The sequence below is a fragment of the Lygodium microphyllum genome, chromosome 1, assembly GCF_053477565.2.
Source record: "Lygodium microphyllum isolate KBCC chromosome 1, Lygodium_microphyllum_v1.1.10, whole genome shotgun sequence".
NCBI lineage: Eukaryota > Viridiplantae > Streptophyta > Polypodiopsida > Schizaeales > Lygodiaceae > Lygodium > Lygodium microphyllum.
The window spans coordinates 48,537,199-48,556,552 of NC_141135.1; positions in this window are offsets into that span (position 1 = coordinate 48,537,199).

The following is a 19,354-nucleotide window of genomic DNA, read 5'->3' on the forward strand; positions in this document are numbered from 1 at the left end:
CAAAGCACAAAAAAATATGATTATGCACATGGAACACGATTTTGTTTTTCATTTGTTTGTGTACTTTAGAGCACTCCACCTTATATGGAAAGCGCATAAAAGCATGGTATTGGAATGCAACTACATGAAGTGAAAGAGGATCCCTAGCCATAGGTTAGCGTGTTTATTCTTTGAAAAAAGATTATGTGAGGTTATGAAAAGTCTCTTACAACAATAAATATCATGGGGCCAATCCCTAGGGTGTAGGAGAGCCATAGGGGCCACTATAGTCATGTGCTCTTTATGTATGGATTTGAGGTGAGAGAGTCACCTATGTGTGGAAAACTCCCTTTTTTGGAGTTGAGAGGGGTAATTAGTTGGATTACAATCCAAAATTGCATCTATAAATGTAGCAGTTAGAAGAATCATTTATAGTACCTAGACACTTTTGGCCAAAAGGCTGTGTGAGGTCATTTGGTGTGTTTAGGATGCCAAGAATCGCGTGGTGGGGGGACTTGCTTGAGGTGCTGCGCCAAATACACACTGTATACACAAGAGAAAGCTCACTCAAGAACACAAGAAGAGAGATGGAGGTTTGCTTGCTGATTTTTTTCTTCTTCTTCCACACAATACAATGTTCAAAGTATAGATAAGATATAATATAAAGGAAAGTGGCCTTCTAAGTCAAACAATGCATAATCGACTACACTAATCGACTGGCGCTATGTCTTTGCCAGATGTAGGTAGGTGTAACAAACTAAATATAATAAGTGATAAGTCAGTGGCCATGTGAGTGTCATAATGACCACCAACGTGCTAAGTATAGACGTGCGGAACCATCTAGCTAGGCAGTCCATCATCAATGTCCGCACGTGTAGAGCTTGCCATCTCAACACTCCATCTCAAGCTCAATTCTATCTCTACAACTCCAAGTAAGCTTTGAAACTTTTGAAGCTTCTCTACACCCAATGCCTTTGTGAAAATGTCAGCTATCTAATCCTGTGTGCTGATATATACCAAGTCAATCTCTCCTGCAAGTACATTCTCTCTCACAAAGTGGTAGTGCACCTCAATGTGTTTTGTCCTAGCATGAAACAGTAGATTCCTAGCTAGCTATATGCTGCTCATGTTGTCACAATGAATGAAAACTAGACCATCTCCTTGCACGTCCAAATCACCTAATAACTTTTGCAGCCATACCACCTCACATGCTGCCATAGCAACACCTCTGTACTTAGCCTCTGTACTCAATAAGGTAACTGTAGGTTGCTTTTTGCTGCTCCATGTAACTGCTGCACTACCAAGGGAAAACATGAATCCACTTGTAGATCTTCTGTCTGACATGCTACCAGCCCAATCTGCATCTGTGTATTCAAAGACTTGTACATCCTTACCTGCCTTATAAAAAAGTCCATAATGTAAAGTGGACTTCACATACCTCAATACACATCTAACTATTGCATCCAAATGAGGCTTTCTAGGCATCTGTATAAATTGACTAACAAGACCAATAGCATAGCTCCAGCCTGGCCTTATGATAGTCATGTAAATCAAACTCCCTACTATCCTCCTCAACATAGTAGGGTCTCCTATCTCAATTCCAACATCAGCACTCAGCTTCACATTTTTCTCCAATGGTACTGAAAGAGGCTTACATGCTATCATACCATACTTGGATAACATATCCAAGCCATATTTCCTTTGGGATAGCCATATACCATCATCACATCTGATCACCTCATTACCAAGAAAGTATCTCAGCTCACCCAAATCTTTCATCTCAAACTTCTTCTTCAAGAAGTCCTTAACTTCAGCAATCCCATTGTCACTGTAACCTATAATAATCAAGTCATCCACATATATAACTATGATGACCAAACCTGCATCTCCCTTTCTCACATAAAGTGAGTGATCAGCATTAGAAATACAAAATCCAGTATTGACAAGATACTCTCCAATCTTGTCAGACCATGCTCTAGGTGCTTGCTTTAGCCCATAGAGCACCTTCTTTAACTTGTACACATATGTGGGATGCTCTAAATCCTCATAACCTACTGGCTGCTCCATATACACTTCTTCTTGCAATTCACCATGCAAGAAGGCATTCTTAACATCCATTTGCTACAAACTCCAACCTTTGGCTGCTGCCAAGGCAATCACACATCTAACAGTTTCCATCCTAGCAATTGGACTGAATGTCTCTTCATAATCTATGCCATATGTTTGAGCATAGCCTTTTACAACCAGCCTAGCTTTATACCTGTTAACCGAACCATCTAGATTATGCTTGACTTTGTAAACCCACTTATAGCCAATAGCTTTCTTACCCTTAGGTAAGGATACCAAATTCCAAGTCTTATTGGCTTCTAGCAGCCATCTTCTCATCCATTGCTGCATCCCAATGAGCATGACCAATAGCATCCTTAAAACAAGTGGACTCAACATCCTCAACTAGTTTCACCATATAAGCATAATGGTGAGTTCCATAACCTTCAAAACTAAATCTTTTAACAGGGTATCTAACCATGCTAGATTTGCATACCATCGGATCACTCAATGGAGTATTTACATTACTATGAGCTCTTTGTACGCTTGGTGTCCTGACTGAAGGAAATACCAAGCTCATCATCCAAACTCTCTGAACCACTAGTATCTCCGTCAAATCCCAAATGATTGGTAGATGCATCATTACCATCGAGTACTTTCTTCTTTCCTTTGTCCTTCCCCTTGCAACACTTATAGATCCACTTGAAGATGTGGGGCTACTCCTTAGTCTCCCAGACCAAGGGCTCACTGTAGATATAGTACCAGATGATGTTTCTAGTCCACTAAGACTTCACGATTCTTGTTTTTCTTACTACACATAGATGTCCTGATCATTATCATCATGTAATACATCGCCATCAGGTGCATACCAGCTGCCCATCCAAGCTTCTTGTGCAACTCATATGGCTCATGAACATATGCAACACATCCAAATACTTTTAAGTGCGATACATTGGGCTTCTTGCCATTAATGCCAGTGTGACTTCTGCAATATGCCTATTTTTTCTTTTTGCAACCCCATTTTGCTGTGGGGTATACCTACAAGTAAATTGCCTCTTTATCCCACGAGTCCTCAAGAAGCCAGTAAACTCATTAGAGAGGAACTCTCCCCCTCCTTCTGATCTCAAGTACTTCACTTTTAAGCCTATTTCTGTTTCAACAGTTGCCTTAAAAGATTTGAAGTGCTCAAACACATCAATCTTTTCCTTCATGAAGTATACCCATAACTTCCTTGAACAGTCATCAATAAATGTGACAAAGTATTTGCTACCACCAAGAGATACATTCTGTGTAGGCCCCCACTACATCAAGTATTTTTCTACTCACTTCTCTGTCATGCGAGAAGGGTTGTCTTGCTTGCTTACCAAACTGGCATGCTTCATAGACTTTATGCAATTCTGCAACTCTAAAAGAAGGCAACCCTGTAACTAATCCTCTGGACTGTGTTAATTTCAACCTTTGCACATTTGCATGTCCAATACGTTTATGCCATATTTCAATATCTGCAACTACTCCTTTTCCTTTAGCATACTAGTAGCATCCATTGCAGGAATATCCAGCATCTAAAGTGAACATTTGGCCAACTCTACTTCCTTTTGCGACCAACCTACACTTATCATTAAAGTCTTTTACAAAATAACCTTTTGCATTGAATCAGACTTTCAATCCCTACTCTACCATTTGGCCAACAGACACTAGATTCTTTGTGATTGATGGCACATGTAATACATCTGTTAGACTCTTTGTCTGGCCATCATACAAGGACAAGGGAACCTTTCCAATGTGTGAAATTGGGTGCCATGAATCATCACCTATTTGCACATAACCTGGATTTTGTAGGTCGTGCATCTCTCCAAACCATTCAACATGACTAGTCATATGATTAGATGCACCTGAATCGACATACCATACATAATCATGTGTCCCCTTTCCTGTAACTGCATTCATCATATGCTGCATAACAAACATACGCTCATTTTTTTCTTCATTTTGTCGTGAAGATGCGTAGTTTCCTTGCTGCAATTTACCACTATGAATATCATCCTTCTTAGAATAGCAATGGGTTGCAATATGGCTTGTTTTGCCACAATAATGGCAAACAATATCAGAGTTTCTAGAACCTCTATTCTGCCATCCACCTCTTCCTCTAGAGCTCTCCCTATCTCTAAAGTTTCCTTAGCCTCTTGAAACCTGCATTTAACCAAATTGCTGATTGAACCTGTTTTGTTGGTTATTGCCAGCATGTCCCATACCACGGCCTCTCGAAGAGGATCTACCACGTTGCCTTCCTGAACTTGAGTAAAATGCTTGAACTTATTCACCATTTTTTTAAGATGAGTCACCCTACATATTGATCTCTTCAGTAATCATGAGAGAGATCAACTCACCAAAATCTGGAAATGGCTTCCATACATATACTGAAGTAACAAATGATTTCCATGCCTTCTCATTGTTAAGGCCACTCAAAGTGGAAGAAACCAAATCATCATAATTAGGCATTGCATCAATCGCTGCTAAAGCATCTGCAATGCTCCTCACCTTCAACACATACTCGTTGACAGACATTTTTCCTTTCTTCAAGGCATTCAACTCTTGCTTGAGTTGAATCTTTCGTGCCTTTGTATTTACTGAAAACATGTTCTAAAAAATTATCCAAGCTGCATTTGAAGTTTCTACATTCTTGATATGTCCCAACATTGTATTATCAATGACTACAGATGAAGTAAAAGCATGGAAAGAATGGAATGTGAAAGATAAAAAGGTGATGTACTGGTTATCTGGAGGGATATCCAAATCTGGCTCCTTTTCTTCACCTAAAACAAACTCATAAAGGCCCTTTCCAATGAGGAAGTTCGTCACACGGAACTTCCATGAAGGGTAGTTGTTCTTGTCAAGCTTCTCAATAATGGGATTTCCACTATTCTCTACCATTATCACAAACAAGGATACAACACAACAAGCTAGTCTTCTGCAATCTTTCACAACACGTGCACATCAATACACCAAGCAACCTTTTTCACTGATTGCTCAATAGTACATATAATCTGCAACCTATTTGCAGATAAACCTTATGTTTTCTTCTTGAAAACACCTCGAAACTTACAGATTCAAAATCTGTAACCTGTGCACCCACTTTTGGTCAATGCAACCAAAATCATAGTGTACCCTGAAATTGATGTCCGCAACCTTGCGGCTCTAAAACAAGGCCTGAAATGTGCTCAGATGCCCAAAATAATTACGAAAAATCCAGTATACAGTGCTCTGCTTTCACACCAAATCTCATAGCAATCTGAGATTTTTGCTCTACCCTGCTTCTGGTGCCTCCACATGCACTATCCAAGAGAGAGAGTGGAAGAATGGGAGAGCTTCTTACCCGTTGCTTGCTTGCTCGAACCTTGCTTCTTCTCCTTCAATTCAGCCTTCAAAATTAGCCTCTCTCAGTGGCGCAGCTCTGATACCATGTCAAGAATCGCATGGTGAGGGGACTTGCTTAAGGTGTTGCGCCAAACACACACTATATACACAAGAGGAAGCTCACTCAAGAACACAAGAAGAGAGATGGAGGCCAAAACGTTTTCTCGCTGATTTCTTTTTCTTCTTTCACACACTATACAATGTACACAAAGTATAGATAAGATACAACATAAAGGAAAGTGGCTTTCTAAGTCAAATAGTGCATAACCGACTACATTAATTGACTGGCGCTATATCTTTGCCAATTGTAGGTATGTGTAACAAACTAAATATAATAAGTGTAACAAGTGAGATACACACCGATTAGGGTTTAGACACCCTGTCACACTGACTGGGGTATTTAAGGTGTAAGAGCCCCAGATTAGGGCAACCAGTTATTATCAAGATCATACTCTTCACCTTCATCTCCAGCTTCCATGGCTTCCTTCTCCCTTCTCTCCTCTTTTCTATCTTTCTCTCTCCTCTTCTAGTCTTTTTCCTTCTTTTTCTTCTTCTCTTTCTCTCTCCTCAGCTCTCCTTCTCTCTCCCCTCAGCTTCTTTCATTACAAGTGGTATCAGAGCTTCAGGATTTGGTCCTTTTCCTCTTTCCCCTTTATCCCTTTTCAAATCCCAAAAATCCTAGTTACTCAGCTTACATGTACAGGTACAGCAAGAAGGATTGTAGTTAACTTTAGCTTTTTGGAGCAAGCATGAGCTATGGCTAGAGACTCAAATATATATGGAGGTAAAACGGTTAAAATAGTAGGTCGTCACTTCTTTTCATGCAAATTTTAAGGGTTCCAGACCAAGTTTAGAGTCCTAAGAGTTGGAAGAAGGCAAAACCTCAGTTACTTTTGCCTCAGTCCTCTTTCTCTCTCTTCTCCTGCAAGCTGTCATGGCTGCCATCCCAAAGAAACCCCAAGAAATTTGACTTGAGGGTGCTTCTCGACATCAATCAACCCCGAGATTTCTTCCTTGACCTCCCAAGCTCCCGATCAAGGGGTGGACTGGGGAGATTTGCTGTCCAGGAGGCCTACAGGACAGCCCCACAATTTTCAGTGCATTTGGTGTTGGTTGTCCTGCTCCTCCCTAGCCCTCCTGCCACTTCCCCTCTTGCTGCCCCCCCTCCTTGCCACTCCAGGGCACTATTCCAACACTTGGCCTTCCCCCTTTAGCACCTTTGCTCCCAGGAATCAACTTCCATGGTGGACAACAACTAGAACTGTTTGAAACAGTTTGGGGCAGTCGTGGATTCTCCTAACTGAAGCTTTCTCTGACTTGGAGAGCTCAACCACACAACCCCTTCAGCCCGTGAAGGATTCCTCTTTCCCGGATTAAGCCATTGAGCTCAACATGCATGGGAGCTTTGCGGGCAACCATGAAAGCTTCACTTGAAGCTTCCCATTCTTGAAGCTCAAGCTCGGGGATAAGCTTGGGAGCCTTCTTCATCAGCAAGAGCACTCAAATGCTGAAGCACTCTTCTATGGATGCCCAACCAACAACCGGACTTGATCAATGGAGCAAGCGGCATCATGATGATTTGGGCTTCAACGGTTGTCACAAGCATTAAAGAGGTATGCCACTCTGATCTTAATCTCTCAATTTAGCCACTTACTGAGCTTAATCCATTGTTGGAGAGACTCAAGATTGCACACAAGCATCATACCTCTTCTCGAATTAAAGAGGTATGCCACTCTGATCTTAATCTCTCAATTTAGCCACTTACTGAGCTTAATCCATTGTTGGAGAGATTCAAGATTGCACATAAGCATCATACCTCTTCTCGAATTTCATTGTAATGACTGACATTAACCCCTACTTTGTCTTATGATCTTGGATGAATATTAGCCATTGTAAGTTGGGTAAGTAGCAGCCAATGAGTCACTAGACTACCAAGGTAACCCCTACCCCAACCTTCATCATTCCTTGCATCTCATGAAAAGGCCCAATGTCTTCTTTCCAATGTATCTCATGCTGATTGCTAATTAAAAATGTCTACCATGTATATCCTGGCTGAGGAAAAAGGCCGATGCCAGGTGAGGTGGTAAGACAAAAGAGAGGTGACCCTCCCTTACCACTTAAGACCCTGAAGGGGTGCACAACCCGGCCCGGGGGGAACTTTGCCCACCTCCCGGTGATCTGGAGCCCAATACTTGTTTGCAAGTGTAGGTACTTCCATAAGCCCCACTTCCTTGCCCCAATGATCCCCCTTGGATACCCCCTAATGATAATGGCACCCATGTATGCCACTTGAGGTACATGCAGCCAATGGAGATGTATGGCAGTTAAGGTACTTATGCATGAATGGCAGAGTTGATGGGTATACAATGATGCTCGAGATTATGTTCAGTATGCTCAAGATGCTATTGATGTTTCAGATTAGGCCCCTTGACCTATGCCCTACAACCCATGTAAGACATTGGCACTAAGGGACATGCAGTGTTTTTGGCCATAGTCTTGCAGGAGTGTCATAAAGATTCCATTGTAGAAAATTCTATCCTAAATCTGGGGGTAAACCCTATAGCTCATCTCAAAGAGGGCTTCATCCGCTCCGGTTTGAGCACCATATTAGGGAATATGGGAATTTCTCATTAGTTTGGGACATGGAGTCAAATCTTTGGATTTGTCATAACTTGAACACTATAACTCCAAATTGAGCAATCTATAGCTCAATAGATTCCATTTTTCAAATGCTTTCCAATGATAGGTCACATCATATAGTTTTGAGAAACTTATGGGCATGTTATTCGGGTGCCACCTTTTTAGTATTCAAAAAATGGGAATTGGGAGATTCCCAAACTCACTAATATTGTGTTTTTGAATCAAAAATCTCCCCAATCAGAGTTACGGTGTGAAAGTTATGCCCATTTTTGTGCACTAGGGTCACTGTGGACAGGTTGCAGACCGCTCCAGGACAGGCACTGTAAAATCCTTATAGAAAATTCTGATCATTTTTTGTCATAAAGGTTAATAGCTCATCTTGAAGAGGCCATCATCCCCTCCGACTTGAGCCCAAAACCTCAGTCAGATTTTCCTACTAAGAGTTACATCATTTTTACTGACAGCAGGTCCTATGGACTGCATCCAGATGGCTGGCCAGAAAGGCAAAAGCAAGGCCCAAGAGGAACTCCAGAGGGAAATTAGAGACTCCCGGATCTCCATGAATGACGAACCAAGCTCAGCGCAAGATTACCATGGTGACATATAGGAGGAAATGCTTGAAACGGACCCGTATGCCCTTCTTAATCACACTCTCTCTCAGCATGAGCTCCATCATATGGAATACCACAATGATATGGTCACCAACCACTGCCAGATGATGTCTAAGTTTGATGAAGTGATCGAACACATGGCTATCTCAAACTTAAAGACCCAACAGACCTTGGAATAGCTCACTGCTCTTGTTGCTCAGTTAACAACCGCTTCATCCCAAGAGAAGACCGATGACTCTAGACATGAGTCTAGATGCCCTCCACATAAGGAATTGTCACATGAACCACAGGGTATACTTGGCGCTAAGGGAATTTCCCCTTCTACTTATGAGATCGGGGAACCCTCTTATATGCATGATGAGCCCCTATTGAATTCCCCTGTCCACCATGCCGTTAACATTCACTTGAGGCCTTCTCCCACCTTGGGTCGAATTTCACCCACTCTACCTAGGAGCCTCCATGCACCACATATGAATTAGCCCCATCCAAGACAATATGGTACAAATGGCCAGCCTGGCAATCATGGATAGCATGGCTATAATGGACAACATGGGCTAAATGCACCACAAGGGATGTATGGGCAGCAGGGCATGTATGGCCACCACAGGATGCATGGACAGTAAGGATTTCATGGGTAGTATGGCCCCTATGATTTGCATTACAAGGTCATTCTCACAAAGTACAATGGGCAATCCCCGTCACCATCTGACCTGGAAGAATGGACGTCCAAGTTGGAGTCCTACTTCAACATCTACCCCCGCACTTCTCTCCACTTGGAAGGTTTTTCCCACACTTGGTGGTGCTATATCAATCGGGAGAATCAACAGCTCATTGATTGGGAAGATTTCAAAATGCATATGGTCCAAGTTTTTGTGTCCCCTGTGGAAAAAGAATGGTTGGCAAGAAGATGGTACACTCTTAACCAATGTAACCTCATTGTATGTGACTACACCAATCGATTCATGAACTTGACCATGTATGTGGAAAGCATCAGTGATGATGCTAAATTGCACAAGTACATCTATGGGTTGGAATCGAGTCTATCGGCTGATGTCATGGCCCAAAAACCCACTACACTGTTTGATGCAATTGAACTAGCTGAGAGTTATGCAAGAAAGTACCGTAAGAATGAGCATTTTCAGCAAGGTGTTGGACCTCCCCGCATCCCTTCATGATCGGCCCCATACAGAGGTGGTTTTCGAGGCTCTTCTATGCCTAATAATAGCCCCAAAGTATCCACTTACCCCGCCTTCCATAATGAAATAAAAATGGGTACTTTTGGGACAGCATCGGGCTCTATTGCTGAAAATCGGTATGCTGAAAATAAACAATCCACTGCATCACCTTCCCATGGATCCAGTAGTCAACGGTTCATCTCCCCAAATGTTATCAAGGAACGGAAAGAAAAGGGCCTATGCTTTAAATGTGGAGATAAGTACACTGTTGATCATGCCTCCAAATGCCCGTTACAAGACAGCTAAGGTCAAAGTTCATAGCATGTATGTCATGGAAGATTGGCACAATGAGGAGGATGACCTTGCCATTGACCAGACTGAGCCCACGAACAATGTTGATCATGAGCAGTTCTATGACCTGGAGGATGGGTTTCCCTTTGACCCAAGTAGTGCGCCCTCACAGATACTTGATTTAACATTCCACTCACCTCCCACTTCCCTTTGCTCAATCTCCTTGGATGCTTGGACAGGTTCGTGTAGCCCCAGTACCCTTCGCATTCAAGGCAGTATCAATGGGAAGCATGTTTTTATCCTTGTGGATAGTGGAAGCACTCACAGTTTTGTCGATAGATTAGCCATTGACCAGTTGAAAGGTATTCCTATAGCATTACACCACCCCTTGAAGGTCCAAGTAGCAAAAGAAGAAGAAGAAATCAGCACACATGTATGTCTTGCAGTTTCCTTATGCTTGGCTGAAAATTATGTGGCACTGGTTGATCTGATTGTCCTAGATATGGGCTCCATTGATGTTGTCTTGGGCTGTGATTGGCTGAAACCATTGGGAAAAATTGCTATGGACTTCTCTCAGCTTTACATGGAGTTTATGATGCATAGACAACCTATCCACCTAGAGGGAGTTCGAGATCATGCTGATTTTCAGCTCATTACAACAAAGCAACTCAAACAAGAGTTTAAGAAATGCTCATAGATCTTTGTTTTGCAATTAAATAAGGACAATTATGATCAGCCCTCCACATTATCATATGACTCTGCCTGGCAAGCCTTACTTGAGGAATACAATGACTTATTTCAGATGCCTACATCCCTCCCTCCCAAGAGACAAGTGAACCACCCACTTGACCTAGAGCCCCATTCCAAGCCAGTGATAACAAACCCCCGTATAGACTCTCCAAGTGTGAGCGTGAAGAGGTTGCAAAGCAAATCAAGATCGGTTTCATTGAACTAAGTTCTTCCCCCTATGCATCCCTTGTCCTCTTAGTAAAAAAGAAAGATGGCTCCTTTCGCATGTGTATTGACTACAGAGATTTGAACAAAATTACAGTGAAGAACTGCTAATCCATCCCACGGATTGATGATTTGCTAGATGAGTTAAAAGGGGCATGCTTTTTCACTAAGATTGACTTGCGCTCTGGCTACCATCAGATTCGTATGCGGGCAGGAGATGAAGTCAAAACGGCCTTCAGGACTGATCATGGACTTTACCATTAGGAGAAATATGGACTCTCTTTTTTGCCCCTTAAGGGGTTTCTCTCACCTCTCTCTCTCTAAATAGAGATTCCAAAATAATATTATAAAAAGAGATCTTCTACAATCAAGCAAATCTCGTATTTGTATTTTCAATAGATTTCACCTATTATTTTATTCCCAAACTGCAGGATAATGTCACTTTTTCTCAAAATCCTCATAACTAAAAAAATACAATTCTATTTTTTCTAAAAACGGAGCCAATCATTGATACATGACTCTTTAATGCCCTCATGACTTTTCAACATTAAAATATATTAGAATCAATCTCATTCTCGCTTCTTAAAAAGGCGAAAGTTAAAATACGATATAAAATGACGTACACATCATATTTTGAGATTATTTTTAACCCAGAGACACCTTTTTGACTCAAGATTTTCATTGTAAATTTTCATCTTTTTTGGACAAGTATATACCTATTTCTGGGCATTTTTTCATTCCCTCAGAAAGCTCTAGTTTTGTCCCAAATTTTGTGTATTCTTCTCTTTCCCTTCAAAATATGGTTTCTTGCATACGAGTTCTTCTGAAGCAGCATTGAGGAGTAGTTTTGATACCATTTGTTGAAATCAAATAATCTCTATCTACAACACACTCTACCCTGCTACAAGCCATCTCCCTCTTCAAAAATATGCAGTATGAAATCTCCATCTTCAACAATCTATACTACAAGCAATCAAGTGATAATGGAGGCATCTTTATTTTTTTAATCTCTGTGATGTTATTATTCTTCACAGTTGTTGTTCAGTCCTTAAGCATCAATTCATAGAGAGAGAGAGAGAGGGGGAGAGAGAAAGAGAGAGGAGGGGAGAAGGGGGGGACAGAGAAGACTGTGTGAGATGAACAAAGAAAATAAGTGATAGAGTGATAGATAGTAAATTAGGGCAGAAGATAAGATGATGTTATTGTTTTCCACTAGCCAAGCTTCGGTATGAATATGTTTAGGGTTTCCTTGATGAATTTTAGTTGAGAGAGAGAGAGAGAGAGAGAGAGAGAGAGAGAGAGAGAGAGAGAGAGAGAGAGAGAGAGAGAGAGAGAGAGAGAGAGAGAGAGAGAGAGAGAGAGAGAGAGAGAGAGAGAGAGAGAGAGAGAGAATATTTTGGATAGAACAGAAGATAAAATTTGTTGCTAATTAGAGGTAGATTAAAAGCTGATTAGGGGTTGATTAGGGTCTATCAAGATTGAAAGCAAGAGAAAGAGACAAGAACCAACTAGGTAAAAAAGAACACAGATATAGTGAATCAAAGGGGTGTAGTTCTGTGATTTGAATGTTAATCCAAGTTAAAATTTTCATACTTTTTTTTTTGCAGAATGCAGGTGCAAGATGTACCAAGAGAAAGAGAGATATTCACTTTCAATTGGAGGATGAATATGCACCAATGTTCAAAAGAACCATGGAAAGAGATGATGCAATAAGATACAAGATGCAACAAGAAAGGAATGTAGGGAAAAAAAATGTGGACCTTTGGGTTGATGGGTGCATTTATCCACCCGATCCACTCACTCGAAGGCCCCACAATTTGAAGGGCTTACATCATTTGTAAAGTTTGCTTGTGAAGGCAATGAAGGATTGTATGGATACACATGCAGACTTGTCACACAAGGATTAACAGGGGTTCATCAAACCTTGAAAAATATGCAAACAAGATTACAAGGAAACATGCAGTCTTTGATGGAAAAGGATAGATTATTGGCTGAGAAGGATAGGGAGAACCAGAACCTACAACAAGCAATGTTTGTCATTGAAGATGCTATGCATGCTACACACATGCAGAATATGGAGTTACAGTCTAAAGTCAATGACTTGGAGAAGGAGAATCGAAACATAGAGAGGAAGCTCACAAAAACTTTGGAGATTGGGCCCACTTTAAAAATGAAAGAGGTACGTCGGCGCATCCGATCAGTTAAACCAATTCACCAATTAACCAAAGTGGACAATATCATAGACGGATATATGCTCAATTTGCTACAATGAGAAATATGTTTCCTCATGCAGAGAATGATACTATTGCCAAAGTCCTTAGCAAGGATATGGTAAAAAATGCATTGGAAAATCTTAAATTTAGGGACATTGTGGATGGTGTTGCTAGTGAACGTCTTAGGGATGTGAGCAACTTGTTTACTGCTACAGATGCTCAGGGATTATGTGACAAGGTGGGAATGAGTTCTGAGTCATATAGTATGCTCTATCAACAATTGGATACATGTTTTAAGCAAGTCTTCAATACGAAGTGAGTAATGCATCTGCCAAAACCATTTCATGTGAAGAAGGCTCAAAAACAACTAAATGAGAAAGTTTTAGAACTAATTAGTGATCCTACGCATTTGGAACACACACACATATTGAAGTATGGCTCCAAAGAAGTTTCCTTTGTATTGAAAGCATCCAACAACTTTGTATTGGATATATGTAGGGTTCAGATTGCTATGGTCAAGTTCTACAATATGTCTATGGAAGAATGTAGAGGCAAGCTTAAGTTTGTCCTCAAACTTGATGAGAGTGAGATTATCAAGGGGCAAAAACTTGAGTGTGTAAGTATAACACTTATGAATCGAGCATTGGATCCCAACATCGATGAAAAACATCCTTTATAATTCAGTGTACAATCAGAGAATGAAATATGGTGGCTTGTAGCATTTGAAGTACCAAAGGAGGACCATGAAGTACTTAAAGTTTTTTTTAACCTCACTAATATACCCAGTGTTATTCAACAGCAAAATAATGGAGCATTTTTACACGTTGAGGGGTTTGGGGACTATCAAGTTGAATGGCATCTTGCAGGTGATTCAAAAACATTGAAGTGTATGTTTGTTTATCAAATGCAACGAATGCAAAATTTCCGTGCATATACTGCATGCAAACTAGGAAGAAAGGGAAAGATGGAAAGAAAGAATGGCTTGCCAAGGCAGGACAACAGGGTGCTCCGACATGTGATCAGAAAGTCATGAGAAATGGAATGCTAGTTCTAGTGGATCCAAACTGGCGCCCTATTTTGGAAATACCACTAACAAGGGTTCACTTTTGCACATTGCATTGTTTGGTAAGAATAATTGAGAAGCTAGTATATGAATATATATGCTTTGCATACAAGATGCAACCCATGTCAAAATCTGATGCTATATGCAAGAAGGTAGAACAAGTCCTCTCTGAAGTTGGATTGCACGGAGGCCAAGTAGAAATAAAAAAGGATGAGAAAAAATCGGGGAAGAGTGGAAATGTTCCTTGTGAACCATGCTTTGGCGGACCCAAGGCTAGGAAGTTTTTATCTCCACCTCGAGATGAGGAAGGTAATATACTAGTAAAACAACCAGATAAGTATGAAGCATGGAAAAAGTTGCACCTTGCTGTTTCAGGTTGGAGCAATGGGGGATGAACGAGGATTGCGAAGGCAGAAGTGTGGATACATCTTGATAGATTAGCAGCTCTCTTACAAAAGTTGAGGTTTATGGATGGTGATGCCAATGCATTTAAAGAGACAGCTGCTAAATTTCATAAGTCCATGGTGGAGGCATGGACTACAAATAGCATAACACGCTACATGGTCAGTATTATCACCATTACAAAAAAAAAGCATCATTTCGAATTACTTTGTGTTTCTAATCTCTTTTCTTGTGCAACATATACTTGAAGCACATGGTCCATACTTTGCAGATCAAGGAAGTTTGGAAATATGGTCAACTCAATACATGGAAAGATCTCACTGACAAGCTCGTTGTGCTTTTCAAAAGGCAACTAATCATGGAGGCGGCATCAATGATTCCAATTCTATGAGGCAATTATTCCAATGGTGGTACAGGAGACTAGAGATACGATACGAGGAAAAAGAAAAGAAGTCCAAAACATCTCAAGCAGAATCTATAAGTAGGGCAATATATGAAGTGAGAAAAGCAAGATATGAAAATAGCATAGCTAGACAATGGCACACAGAATGGTTGGCAACCCAAGAGAGAGATGGCAAAAAATGGAGACCTAGATAAAGATAATAATTTTGATGTATTTAGAGTCCACAAGAGAGCACAAGTACCAAGGATACGACACATCAATACTCATATCTCTAACATGAGATGTCTTATAAATTATCTTTAAAATTTCAAAGGTTTGTCACTATGTTTTTCAAAGTAGATTTTGAACTATGTTTTTTAATTATGAAAAGTCGATTTTGAAATCCTAAGACAAAGATATGAAAATTCCAAACCTTGGAACATTCACTGGCCTAGAGAGAGAGAGGGGGGCATGAGGGGGGTGTCAGGAGATAGAGAGAGGTAGGGATGGGGTGGAGAAATGAAATGGAATGATAAATTTAAAATTCATTTACACCACAGTAAGTTTGAAAGTTTCGTATTTAAGTCGTCTCTCCTTTCATTTTTTCCCATTGCTCTTCACTCTACCCTCCACCTTTCTATCCTTCATCATCACAGCCATGGCACGTTCCAAGCTTCCTATCAAAAAGGCTCCTATGAGAGCAAGATCTCAACACTCTTCCAAATCTAGTGAGCATAATGTGCATGACAAAGATCCCTTCATGACCGATAATGGTGGCCCTACTGCAGCTAATAATGGTGGCGCTATTGTGGCCAACAATGGTGGCCCTAGTGTGGTCGATAATGATGGTTTGCCATTGTCCAGAAATGGTGGTCCACATGCTCCAACTGGTCCACCTCCCACTATTGCTCCAGCTTGTAATACACGCCCTCCAACACATAAGAAGCAAAGATGGAGACCAAGCATAGCTGCGCTACGTGAGATAAGGAAATTCCAGAAGAGTGCCGACTTGATTATTCCTAAGGCACCATTCTCCAAGTTGGTGCAAGAAATACTGCAAGATCTACAGTCAGGGCATCATCACAAGTTCTTTTCGAGGAACTAGGCAAGGAATGTGGGGCGAAGCCAAGCCTTGCTTGCTCTCCAAGAAGTAGCTGAAAGCTACTTGATTGATCTAATGAGTGATGGTCAACTTTTAGCCATTCATGCCCGACATATCACTATTAAGCCCATAGATCTGGTTCTTGTTTGCAGGATCCGCAATAACAAGGATGCATTTAATCTTAATGTTAACAATATGCTTTGAGAAGCTATCTTGTAATTGGATCTATATTTTTAGCTCAGGTTTGGTTGTAGATTGTAAGGAGCTTAGTTTTGGGTTATCTTTCCAGTAGACCTTCAAGTATTTGATAGTAGTGGCCTGCAAAATGGAGCTAACTTTTCCCTGGCTCTAGTTGTACTTGGTGCGATGCACTATCTACCATGTATTTCATAGTTTCGCAATGCTAAATCCGATATGTGATATTCTATTTTGACCATGATTCGCATTGTGTGAATTTTCAAGCTTCCAATTTTGTAAGTAGTTTTGTTTAGGATAAATTCAATGTGCAACCACGTACATGTCAGTGATCGGTTGTACATGGGCTGATGCACTATATCTTTACTGTATTTAGTGGCTTGGCAACACTATATCTGATATGCGATATTCCATTTTACCCATGATTTATTTTTTGTGAATTTTTAAGTTTCCAATGTTTCGCGTTGCGAGATTGACAATACATTTAATCTCCAGTTGCGCACACTCATTGTGAGTTTTTCTATTATCAGTGCAGTATAATCCAGTTAACGCATTTTCAAAAAAATATTGAACCATCAAATTTATAAATCAAAATTTGGTGAAACTTCACTCTCATGCTGGGCATCAGAAAAACTCATTTATATTAAAAATTTGGCCCCATCAAAAGCCTCTGGGTCACCTGTCCGGAGGCTGTTGATGTGTCCTTGAGGAGTCCACAGGTAAAATTTCATGTCAATCAGAGCACTGGTGATATTTTTCCAAAGATTGGATTCATTAATTAAACTTTTAGGGTTTTTGAAAAGTTTGGCTATAAGTTTTAAGTTTCACCTCATTTTACACATTTCACTTTTGAGTTCTTAGTTCTCTCTCCTGGAAGACATGGTGCGCACCAAGCAAGCGGCTCGGAGATACCCGCTGGAAATTCCATACGGTAGCGACGTCCTCCAGTTCCACCACCACCAGCACAACGCCAGTATCGCAAGCGTTGATGGAAGCCATGCACAGTGGCTCTTCGCGAGATCCGCCACTACTAGAAGACTACTCACCTCCTAATACCGAAGGCTCCGTTCTAGAAGTTGGTGCAGGATATCATGGAGGGCATACTGATTAGGAACAACAGGACATGGTTTCTAGATACATCATGCGCGAAACAACCCGATCGCTGGACTGCCCAGGCCCTCCTTGCACTACAAGAAGTTGCTGAAGCCTACCTCATCGACTTGTTTGGAGACTCGATCTATGCAGCAGTGCATGCAAGGAGGGTCACCATCACTGATAGGGATCTGCGCGGATAGTCAGGTTCTTTCAGCAATGGAAAGATAGTCCTCACGGAGGTCAGCAAAAGGATAGGGGTGTACAACTCTAAAACACATGGAATGTAGCTTCTGAAGGCATTTTGTAAAGCCCTGGTTGTAATGGACCCCATGTAAATTGTTATTAATATGAATACAAATTTTTTAGCACGTCTTATTTTTGTTTAATCGTCTGTTATTCATTTTATTTACGTTGTTGAGTTATCGTTACATACGTTCAAACAAATACATGTTGTGCACGAATTTGATAAAGCACTGCGTATTAAATTTAGGATACGAATCGTGTTGCGTATAAATTCGACAAATTAACGTAACATTCAAGTAAAAAACAACAGTAAACGACACGTATCACAGACTACATTGCACGCGAATCCAACAAACATCGATTTTCATTACTTGAAGAGAAGATTACAAAGTGCATTACATCGGTGATGCGATATCATTAGGCAATAAGTACATCTAGTCTCTCCTAGGCTTCTTCGAGCTAGGCTCCCCATGGTCAGAGCTATTCTTGATCATAGGCAACAATACATTTTTTCCCAATAGTTCCTGTCTAATGACAATGGGGTCTTCAATACCGGCAACCATGCCACGGGCCACCATGGAGAGAAGTGGGCCAGACCTAGTACTTGTGAATAAGTAGAGAAGCTTTGAATGTTAAAGCAACACTACTTTCTCCAGGCTAGAGTTGGTTGGGATGGTCTTGAAGGGCCCAGCCTTTGTTAGTGCCCTCAACTTTGAGAGGTTCTCAGCAAAAGCAGGGGAGCATGTCTTATGAAATACAATAATGTTGTTGACAAGCTGCCCAACGTACTTCTTCAATGCCGAGTCTTGCACCCTTCCTTGGCTACCAGATTGGCCACCTTGCCTAGATGAAAACTCATCTATATAGACAATCTCCTGCATCACAGAAGTTCAGTATCAAAATCACTATGCATGGAGTGTGCTGAAGATATATCATTAGGGCCAAAAACGCTTCAAAAATGGCACTTGTAAGAAAGTGATTAAGTTGCTAATTAGTTGAGGTTTAGGAAGAATAAAACCTCTAAATTTGGTTGTCCAGATGTAATTAATGAGAGAATATTTGGCTCATTGAAGAGACCGGCCATTAATTGCCCTCATCTTTTAATCCAGGTCAGGGGTCACCTTTTCGGCCGTTTATTGTCTTGGAACTCGAGAGATTTTGTATTTTTGAGATTTTCATACGAACTTTGCATTTGTTTGCTCCCGCGTTTTCTTTCTATACACTATTCTCTTTTACCATTCCTTTTGTTGCACTTGCTTCCTACCACTGTGAGATTCTTGCTCGGTTCATTTGCTAGAATGTCTAGCAATACTACTTCAAATAACACAGGCGCAAGCACACGTAAATACAAGCTATCTATTCAGCTAGATCCGACTTACAAATCTTGGAGAAGTATACATCATCGAGTATTGATAGATGAGATTGAAGCCAACAGGTTGCGAACACAAGGAATGAAGCATATAGATTTGTGGGTGGATGGAAATATCTATCCCAGGGATCCTTCTACAGGTAAACCACCTCCTTTTTTGAATGTCCATGACTATATAAG